This window comes from Dama dama, chromosome 9 (genome assembly GCF_033118175.1).
Source record: "Dama dama isolate Ldn47 chromosome 9, ASM3311817v1, whole genome shotgun sequence".
In the NCBI taxonomy this organism is placed as follows: domain Eukaryota; kingdom Metazoa; phylum Chordata; class Mammalia; order Artiodactyla; family Cervidae; genus Dama; species Dama dama.
The window spans coordinates 84,547,453-84,558,522 of record NC_083689.1 but is presented as its reverse complement, the minus strand read 5'-3'; positions in this window follow the sequence as shown (position 1 = coordinate 84,558,522).

Here is an 11,070-nt window from a genome sequence, read left to right as displayed (position 1 = left end):
TTGTTTTTATCTATTTATTTCTATTGATCACTGAGGAAGGCTTTCTTAGATCTCCTAGCTATTCTTTGGAATTCTTCATTTAGATGGATATATCTTTCCTTTTGTCCTTTGCCTTTTGCTTCTCCTCTTTTCTCAGTTATTTGTAAGGCCTCCTGAGATAACCATTATGCCTTTTTGCATTTCTTTTTCTTAGGGAAGGTTTTGATCACCACCTCCTGTACAATGTCATGAACCTCCATCCATAGTTCTTCAGGCACTCTGTCTATCAGATCTAATCCCTTCAACCTATTTGTCACTTCCACTGTATAATTGTAAGGGATTTGATTTGGGTTATATCTGAATGGTCTAGTGGTTTTCCCTACTTTCTTCAATTTAAGTCTGAATTTGGCAATAAGGAGTTTATGATCTGGGCCACAGTCCACCCCCAGTCTTGTATTTGCTGACTGTAGAGAGCTTCTCCATCTTTGGCTGCAAAGAATATAAACTATCTGATTTTGGTATTGACCATCTGGTGATGTCCATGTGTAGAGTAGTCTCTTGTGTTGTTGTAAGAGGGTGTTTGCTATGACCAGGGCATTCTCTTGGTAAAACTCTGTTAGCCTTTGACCTGCTTCATTTTGTACTCCAAGGCCAAACTCCTGTTACTCCAGGTATCTCTTGACTTCCTACTTTTGCATTCCAGTCCCCTATAATGAAAAGGTTATCTTTTGTGGGTGTTAGTTCTAGAAGGTCTTGTACATCTTCATAGAACCATTCAACTTCAGCTTCTTCAGCATTAGTTGTTGGGGCATAGACTTGGATTACTGTGATATCGAATGGTTTGCCTTGGAAATGAACAGACATCATTTTGTTGTTTCTGAGATTGCACCCAAGTACTACATAACTGACTCTTTTGTTGACTATGAGGGTGATCCCATTTCTTCTAAGGGATTCTTGCTCATAGTAGTAGATACAATGGTCATCTGAATTAAATTTGCCCATTCCAGTCCACTTTAGTTCACTGATTTCTAAACTGTCGATGTTCACTCTTGCCATCTCCTGTTTGACCACTTCCAGTTTACCATGACTCATGGACCTAACATTCCAGCTTCTATGCAATATTTTTGCTTACAGCATCAGACTTTACTTCCATCACCAGTCACATCCACACTGGGCACTGTTTTTGCTTTGGCGCCATCTCTTCATTCTTTCTGGAGTTATTTCTCCACACTTCTCCAGTAGCATATTGGGCACCTACCGACCTGGGGAGTTCATTTTTCTGTTCATATCTTTTTGCCTTTTCATACTTTTCATGGTTCTCAAGGCAAGAATACTGAAGTGGTTTGCTATTCCCTTCTCCATCGGGACCGCATTTTGTCTGAACTCGCCACTATGATCCATCCATCTTGGGTGGCCCTACACAGCATGGCTCATAGTTTCACTGGGTTAGACAAGGCTGTGATCTATGTGATCAGTTTGGCTACTTTTCTGTGACTGTGATTTTCATTCTGTCTGCCCTATCTGATAGATAAGGACAAGAGGCTTGTGGAAGCTCCCTGATGGGAGAGACTGGCTGTAGGGGAATCTGGGTTTGTTCTGATGGGTGGGGCCATGCTCAGTAAACCTTTAATCTAATTTTCTCTTGATGGGTGGGGCTGTGTTCCCTCCCTGTTGTTTGGACTGAGGACAAACTGTGGTGGGGTAACGGGGACCTCCTTCAAAAGGGCTTATGCCAGCTCTGTTGTATTCAGTGCCCCTGGCCCTGCAGCAGGCCGCTGTCAACCCCTGCCTCTGCCGGAGACTCCTGGATGCTCACAGGCAAGTCTGTGTCAGTCTCTTGTGGGGTCACTGCTCCTTTCTCCTGGGTCCTGGTGCACACAAGGTTTTGTTTGTGCCCTCCAAGAGCCTGTTTCCCCAGTCCTGTGGAGGTTCTGTAATCAAATCCCACTGGCCTCCAAGGTCATATTCCCTGGGGGTTCTCAGTCCCGTTGCCAGGTTGGGAAATACATTGTGGGTGCTAGAACTTTCATAACCACGCGAGAACTTCTTTGGTGTAATTGTTCTGTGGTTTGTGGGCTGTCTGCTCTGTGGCCCTATGGTGGGCCTAACGGTGACCTCCTCTAAGAGGAGGCCTCCCAGATCCACTACAGCCAGAGCCCCTGTCCCTGCGCAGGCCACTGCTGACTGTGCCATTGTAGATGACACTCAAACACCCAAAGGCAGGTCTGGCTCAGTCTCTGTGGGGTCCCTGGGTCCTGGTGTGCACAAGATTTTGTTTGAGCCCTCTGAGCATCTCTGGTGGGTATGGGGTTTTGATTCTAAATGTGATTTTGCCCCTCCTACTGTCTTGTTGGGCTTCTCTTTTGCCCTTGGATGTGGGGTATCTTTTTTTTGGTGGGATCCAACATTCTCCTGTCAATGGTTGTTCAACAGAGAGTTGCAATTCTGGAGTTCTCCCAGGAGAAGATGAGCGCACATTCTTCTACTCTGCCATCTTTTTTTCTTTTGCTGACCTCCCTCCCATCTGCCCCAGAAGACTTTAATGAATAGAGTTATGGTAAAATCAAGTATAAGTGCTTGTTTTAAGGTAAACTGCCTCTCTCTGGCCTGCACCTTTAATAAATTCCACCATACACAGAGATTTCTGAGTGCTTTTGCCATGTAAGTCAAAGACAATGAAATGAGTTCCACGGTTGAGCTGGCATGGAGGGGAGACAGCAGACAATCAGGACTGATAACACATGAGACTGAGCCCAGTAGAACTGAGGGCAGAGGTAGCCATGAAAATAGCCACAGGAATTCAGGAAAATAAAAAATCGTGGGAAGAGCATCAGACTAGAAAAGATCAGGGACAAGTAGCTTGAGCCAATAAATTTCAGAAAGGGTCAGTTTAACTGATAATCTGGTTGTATGTACTGTGCTGATCCATTACATGCAACACAACCATCATAAAATAAGACAGTATCTTGACAATCTTGAGATATTCCATATGTGTTTCACTTACTGTGAAGCAGGCCTTGGGCTAAGGGCTTTATCTGCATTATCTTATTTAAATCTCATTGTATGGACAAGAACACTCAAAGAACTTGCCCAGGGTTAGACAGCTAACAGCTGGCAGATACAGAGTTGAAGGCTGGCTTAATCTGATTCCTAAATTCACATTTCTATTTTTTCTATTATTAGGTTGCAGCCAGAAGATACTAGATTTTTTTTTTTTTTTTTTTTTTTTTGCCATATAAACACTGAAAGCTATTACAAATGTAAAATTATCTTTGTTCGTTATCCTATGTGATGAACTGTTTTAGTCAGAGCATGTCAAAATACGGTTATATAACAAAATTACCCCAAATCTCAATGGCTTTGAGTAGCAAGCAATTATCTTCAGGCTCACAGCCAGCATGGTTGACTATAGCCCAGTGTATCTAGCCCGGGCTCAGATGCAAGGCTGTTCTAAAGGTTTCGGGACAGTGAGCTTGGTTCCAGCTTGGGACTGAGTCCAGTTCTGCTCTGTGTCTCATCAATACCCTGGGCAGGAGAGGCAGCAGCTACCTGGAACATGTCAGTCTCATGGCAGAGATCAGAAGCTCCCAAAGGGAAAAATAGGAAATGTAAGGACTCTTAACTCTTAGGCTCAAAACATGTATATGATTATTTCATCCACATTTTATCAGTCAAAGCAAGTCAACTGAATTGTGGTGGTGAAGAGCAAAACATTTACTGACAATATTTTAACCTTTTGTAGTGATCTAATTACTCCTCTGTAAATTTAGTTCCTCAGAGACATATAGTATATCTCTGAAGAGAGAGGAACAAGATTGTTTCCAATATTATTTAAAAGGGCTCTGGAAAAATTCACGTGTGAATTCCCTAAATGTTTGCAAAGCATAAGGACAAAACCAGTGGTTTCAAGCCTACTTCTCCCATCATCACTGCCACCATTTTGTCTTAATAGGGATTCTATTATAGAATTCTCATGAGGTTTTCAATCAGATCATTTTTAAAAAAAAACAATTTATTTATTTATGCTTTTGTCTCCCCTGAGTCTTCCTTGTTGCGTGCAGGTTTTCTCCAGTTGCAATGAGCAGTGGTTATTCTTCCTTGACAGGCTTTTCACTGTGTGACTTCTCTTGTTAGAGAAGCCAGTTGACATAGCATGGACTCTAGGCGCGTGGGCTTCAGCAGTTGTGGCATGAGGGCTCAGTTGCCCCACATCACGTGGAATCTTCCTGGGTCAGGGATCGAACCCATGTCTCCTGCATTGGCAGGCGAGTTCTTAACCACTGGACCACCAGGGAAGTCCCAATCCGATCAATTATGAGACAGAGACAGAGAGACAAAGAGAGAGAGAGAAGCCCTAGTCATTGCATAGAAATGCTGTAATGTAAAAGTAGTCTCTTGACCATTGGAGAAAAAGCAAGATAAAAATTATGTTGTTTTGTATTATTTAAAGGATAAATATACATATTATTCTACCAAAGGTGGTGTCTTTGTGACATCTCACATTTAAAATTCACTTATAAATAAAATTTTTAGTACTGGCCCATGTTGACAAAGATCAGACATTTTACACTCTTACTAAAAGTCATCAATGATTTGAAGGCACATCTAGTATAGATGGGTTTCCTGGGTGGCTCAGTGGTGAAGAATCTGCCTGCCCACTACAGAAGATGCAGGCTTGGTCCCTGGGTCAGGAAGATCCCATGCAGAAGGGAATGGCTACCCACTCTAGTATTGTTGCCTGGGAAATCCCATGGACAGAGAAGCCAGGAGAGCTACAGTCCATGCGGTCACAAAGAGCAGGACATGACCGAGCAACTTTCACTTGTGTTCACTTTCAATGGCATTTTAATGAATTTTGACATTTATATCATAAAATGTTATACAGTTTAATTATGAAAGTGGTTTTACCTTCTTGTTATATTCATAAGTGTGTCTATACCATTTTAGATTAAAGCTCTCTTGAAACATTCTTTTAATAGTAAGGTTAACTAATGATAATTTGTTAATTGATGATAAGGAGAATTAATTGAAATCTTCTCTGGAGAATGTATTTGATTTCCCTATTAGTTGGGTATTTTCTTGTTTGTTTCAAGAAACTAATCCACTAATAAAAGTTTCAAAAAAGGGAGCAGTGGCTTTTCGGGAAATGCATGTACTGGAACTGACTCTGAAATACGTCAGGACCTGAAGCCACTGTAGATACCAGCCGCTCTCCCCATCAGGCTCGAAGGTCACACAGCACCTGTTGCTACATGTGTTCACTCAGGGGCATGTGTAGCCTGTGGGCAGTGAGAAACAGGAACCCAAGGATAAATGCTTTCTGCCCCTGGATGCAGTTCTGAGATACTTTTTAGAAGATGCCTCAGAAGATCTTGGCTCCTGGTGGCTCAGACAGTAAAGAATCTGCTCGTAATGCAGGAGACCCGAGTTCAATCCCAGGGTCAGGAAGATCATCTGGAGAAGGGCATGGCAATCCACTCCAGTATTCTTGCTTGGAGAATCCCATGGACAGAGGAGCCTGGAAGTCCCCAGTCCATGGGGTCCTACAGAGTCATACAGCTAGGAGACTACCACTTTCACTTTTCACCTTTCAGAAGATCTTGGTCGGGTTGGGGATACATCATGCAAAGGACTATCTGCCTTGATGAGGCTTTTGCACTGGCATTTCCTCCTTTTCTTTTTAATGCATCTGTTCTCACACTTTTGCTCCCTGAGATGATATTCCCCAAATAAACTGCCTGTGTGCCAGTCCTGGTCTAAGGCTTGGTTTTCAGAGGAGTATAGAGTAAGACAGATTTCTAGAGTCTTATATGAGCAGGTTCTATAAAGATCATCTAATCCATCTACATTTATTTGGCTGGTTATGTTATACCTAAGATAGTAGTGAAGGTGGAGATGATCTCTAAATCCAAAGTGAGTGGTTCAGTGAAGGGATGGATTGTGAATTCAGGATTAGTAGATGCAAACTATTATATATAGAATGAATAAACAACAAGGTCTTACTGTAGAGCACAGGGAACTATATTAATATCCTGTAATAAACCATAATGGAAAAGAATGAAAAAGAATATGTATGTACATTATATATAGAGTATATATATATATACACATAAATATATATATGTATGTTGGAGAAGGAAATGGCAACCCACTCCAGTATTCTTGCCTGAAGAATCCATGAACAGAGGAGACTGTTAGGCTACATTCCATGTGGTCGCAAGAGTTGGACATGACTTATTGACTGAACCACCACCACCATCATACATGTTATATGCATATATGTATAACCGAATCATTTTACTATACAACAGAAACTAATGCAACATTGTAAATCAACTATACTTTAATAAAAACTAAATTTTAAAAAGTTCAGGACTAATCTCCATTCCATTTACTGTAACAGTAGCCACCAAAATTGCTCCTGCCCTTAACAGGAACATCTACTGATACTATCGAGATGGAAGTAGGCTCCAATCTCCCTCTCTCTCTCTTTTTCTATAGATCCCACAGCCTTAAGGGACAAAGAGACCCTCATTCAGGACATACAGTTCTCAGTGAGATTGTGAGATTATAGTTTAGGATGAAGGACCTCTAAAAGAGAGAAGAAAAAAAAAAAAAACATATGAACAATAAAATTCATATTGAGTTTTATTCAAGTAGAGGAGAGGAAGGGCTTCCATGGTAGCTCAAATCCGTCTGCAATGCAGAAGACCCCAGTTTGATCCCTGGGTTGGGAAGATCCACTGCAGGAGGTCATGGCAACAGACTCCAGTATTCTTGCCTGGAGAATCCCCACAGAGAAGAGTAGCCTGGCAGGCTATAGTCCATGGGGTCACCAAGAGTCGGACACAACTGAGTGACTAAACACACACACACACACACACACACACACAAAGGAGAGGAAAATTAGAAGGTGAGGATATATATGTGTTAGTATGCTGTAATGTTCTTTATCTTTCTGGCTTACTTCACTCTGTATAATGGGCTCCAGCTTCATCCATCTCATTAGGACTGGTTCAAATGAATTCTTTTTAATGGCTGAGTAATATTCCATGGTGTATATGTACCACAGCTTCCTTATCCATTCATCTGCTGATGGGCATCTAGGTTGCTTCCATGTCCTGGCTATTATAAACAGTGCTGCGATGAACATTGGGGTGCACGTGTCTCTTTCAGATCTGGTTTCCTCTGTGTGTATGCCTTAGAAAGGTGATAACGATAACCCTATATGCAAAACAGAAAAAGAGACACAGAAATACAGAACAGACTTTTGAACTTTGTGGGAGAATGTGAGGGTGGGATATTTCAAAAGAACAGCATGTATACTATCTATGGTGAAACAGATCACCAGCCCAGGTGGGATGCATGAGACAAGTGCTCCGGCCTGGTGCACTGGGAAGACCCAGAGGAATCGGGTGGAGAGGGAGGTGGGAGGGGGGATCGGGATTGGGAATACATGTAAATCCATGGCTGATTCATATCAATGTATGACAAAACCCACTGGGAAAAAAAAAAAAAATAATTAAAAAAAAAAAAAAAAAAAAGAAGGTGAGGATAATAGTTGTTAAACAAGGCAACGTGGATATTTGAAATGGAGAAAATTAGAAGGGAGGCTGGAGAGCATTTTAGGTTGAGTAGGTAAAAAAGAGAACTGGGAGACAAGACAAGATGGTTGGATGGTCAGTTAACCACAAAATGCTTGCTGCCATGTATTTTCCAAAGTATCCTTTTCCAGTTCTTAGAACAGAGACAATCATTTCAGGTTTGTGCACTGAACACTTGCAAATGAAATCTGCCCTCCTGAGAAGCATTTACTAGAAACTGTCAGATTAGCAGTGGAAAGTTTTAATTCAGACAATAGCTACACAAGGATACATGAATGGTTCTTTTGTTACTATATACTCACTTACAAAATGTGTTAACAACCTATTTTTTTTTAATTTCCTGATTTATAGGTAAGTTCATGAGGCCTTTCATGGACTTGGATGTCAGCTATTTAATCTCGCTTTATTCAAAATGGATCCTGTATAAATAACAGTAAGAGAATGGGAGAGACATAACAAGATGCAGGTTGGCTGCTCCTTTGAAGTATCTGCTGAGAGGCCTCCAGACTGGCCTTCCTTTCCCATCCTCAGATGCCCAGCAAGGTCTCCATGACCTGAAGCTTTCTGGCAGCCCATACCTTCCCAAGGAAGTGCCAAATAGACCTATGGGGCTCAATGCTCACCATACCTTTATTATAAAACTGAGATTCTCACTACTAAACACCCTGGGCCAACAGTCCCCCTGGAATATCTTCTAACCTGTCTTCTGCATTCTGAGGATTCACAATTATAAACTTGGAAATTAACCTCATAGCTGATACCCCAGCACCTTCTATACTCTCCTCTGATCTGGAAGATAGCTACATCCTTAGCTCACTCTCCCCAACACCTACCAATTTCTCTTAATCTCTCAATTTTATCTTTTATCTTCTATGGAAAGGGAAAGTGAAATTGCTCAGTTGTGTCCGACTCTTTGCGACCCCATGAACTGTAGCCTACCAGGCTCCTCCATCCATGGGATTTTCCAGGCAAGAATACTGGAGTGGGTTGCCATTTCCTTCTCCAGGAGATCTTCCCCTCCCAGGGATCGAACCCTGGTCTCCCGCATTGCAGGCAGACACTTTACCGTCTGAGCCACCAGGGAAGTCTTATCTTCTATGGATTCTCATCTAAAACTTTAATTTTTAAATTTTTCTCTTTAAGTCACTTATTCTAATACTCCTTGATATTATGGTTCATTACATAGTAGTTTCAAGCCCCAATCTCATACACTCCGTATATTTTGAGACGAGACCTCCGAATTTCACTTGTTAGGATATAAACTCGACAGCAACAGAGCGCTAGTATTATTCATTGCCTCATCTAGTGCCCAGAGTAGAGGTCAACACAAATGCTTAACAAATACCTGGTAAATGGATGGATTTATCCTTCAATTCCGCACATGGCCCAGTTCTGTATTTTGTGCATAAGTAATCCTTTATAAACATTGTTGAATCAAACTTACCCAATAAAGAGCTGCTTGGCTCTAAAACATGGGACCTAGAATTTTATAAATTTGAGTTATATGCCACTAAGAACAAGTTTTAAGTAGTTTCCTGACCTTTTAAAAACCACATAATAAAGACATCTCTTTCTGACATGGGATTTTTTTCTCCCATGAACTTCCCTAATGAGGCCTGACCCATACCATCTGATGCCAGGGCCAATAATTATAAACCTTAAGCCAAAAATCACCCTTCAGAAATGTAATCACCTTGTTTTTAGAAGTGAGGGCACCACGATCCAAAAAGCCAGGCTTCAACTCTTTTGCCTTCCATTGCAGTGTCTTCTACAAAAATCTGTTTTAGAGTATAGAAAAGGAAAAATGTGGGGGAAAAAATCATAGCATGGAATTACAGAATCTGGACCTCTTAACCAAACCTATAGATGTCTGTTTACAGAGAACAAGAACTATAAAATAGCAATAAATAGAAAAGAGGAAACCATGATTATGGGCTTATTATGCTCTATTCTAACCAGCTGAATCAATCTGACACACAGCAATGGTTGAAAAGATCCACAACCAACCCTGAAAAAGTAAAAAATACAATTGAACCTTGAACAATGTGGGGAGAAGGGTGCTAACCCTCTAGACAGTCAAGAATCTAAGTATAATATATAGTCAGCCCTTCATATCTGTGGTTCCTCAATATCTTCAGATCCTTCAAATCCACAATTCTGCATCTGAATACTTAACCAACTGCAGATTGTGTAGTAGTATATTATATACTATTGAAAAAATCCCCTTATAAGTGAACCTGCATAGTTCAACCCCATGTTGTTCGAGAGTCTACTATACCATGAACTATAAATTGTATTGTTACCATTCCTTAGGAAACATTTTCTCTTCTCACTGCTAGTTAACAGCCAAAATTCTGTTTTCTCTTTCTCTTAAAAAAATATACACATATATAAAACATACACGTATGTACATATATACACATACACTGATGTATATACTAATTTTGGTTAGTCATTTGTGGTCTATTCAGATGTGATAGTATTATTTTGAGATTCTGGTACTTTATGTACCAAATCCCCTTGGAAAGATCCAAGGTAAATCCTGGATTACACAAATTCATTATTAAGTGAATTGTCTATGTGACTGAGTAGAATTTTATATTTCACACATTTGTATTTACATTTAATTAAAAATCTCCCTCTTAAATGGAAACCAGTATAGAAATGAAAATGAAGGAAAATTTCTATTTAAAATATTTTATTGTTCCATGGACAATAAAATCTTATTTCTTTTTAAAAAATATTTCTATTTATTAGTTGATTTATTTGGCTGTGCTGGGTCTTAGTTATGGCATGCAGGATCTTTAGTTGTGGCATACAAACCCTTAGTTGTGACATGTGAGATCTAGTTTCCTGACCGGGGATTGGACTTCAGCTCCCTGCATTGGGAGCACAGAGATTAAGCCACGGGAGCACCATGGAACTCTCAAGAAAAGCCCATTTCTGATATAAACAATAATCTATAATTTCTTTCTCATTATCTTTCTGTAGTCAAGCTTGTGTGTATATATATGTATATTTTCAATTAATCACAGAAGGTAGTTATGTTTTCTGAAAAATTTCTTCTTTATATCAAATCATCCAGCTAGATTTCAGTCTTTTAATGAGTTTGTATTCACAGTGATCTAGTAACTTAAGGAAACTAGATCATCTGAGTGCCTACACTGTGATGGACATGCTTTTATTTCTTCAGTAAACACTTATTAAGCCTTTAGGAATCCAGCCCTGTCCTAGGTACTGGCAGGTGGAGAGAGAAAGCAGATGGTCATGCCTCTGCTATGATGGGGCTTACTCTCTATAGGCAGACAGACTGGGGGGTGGGGGGTGGGGACAGTGGTAGGTTAGTGAAAGAAAGACAGACAAATAGAAGGAAGGAGAAGAGACAGATAAGAGGCAAGAAAAAAAAAATAGTAATCCAGACAGTGATACATGAAAAGAAGATGAAAGTCGTTCAGTTGTGTCCAACTCTTTGCAACCCCATGGACTA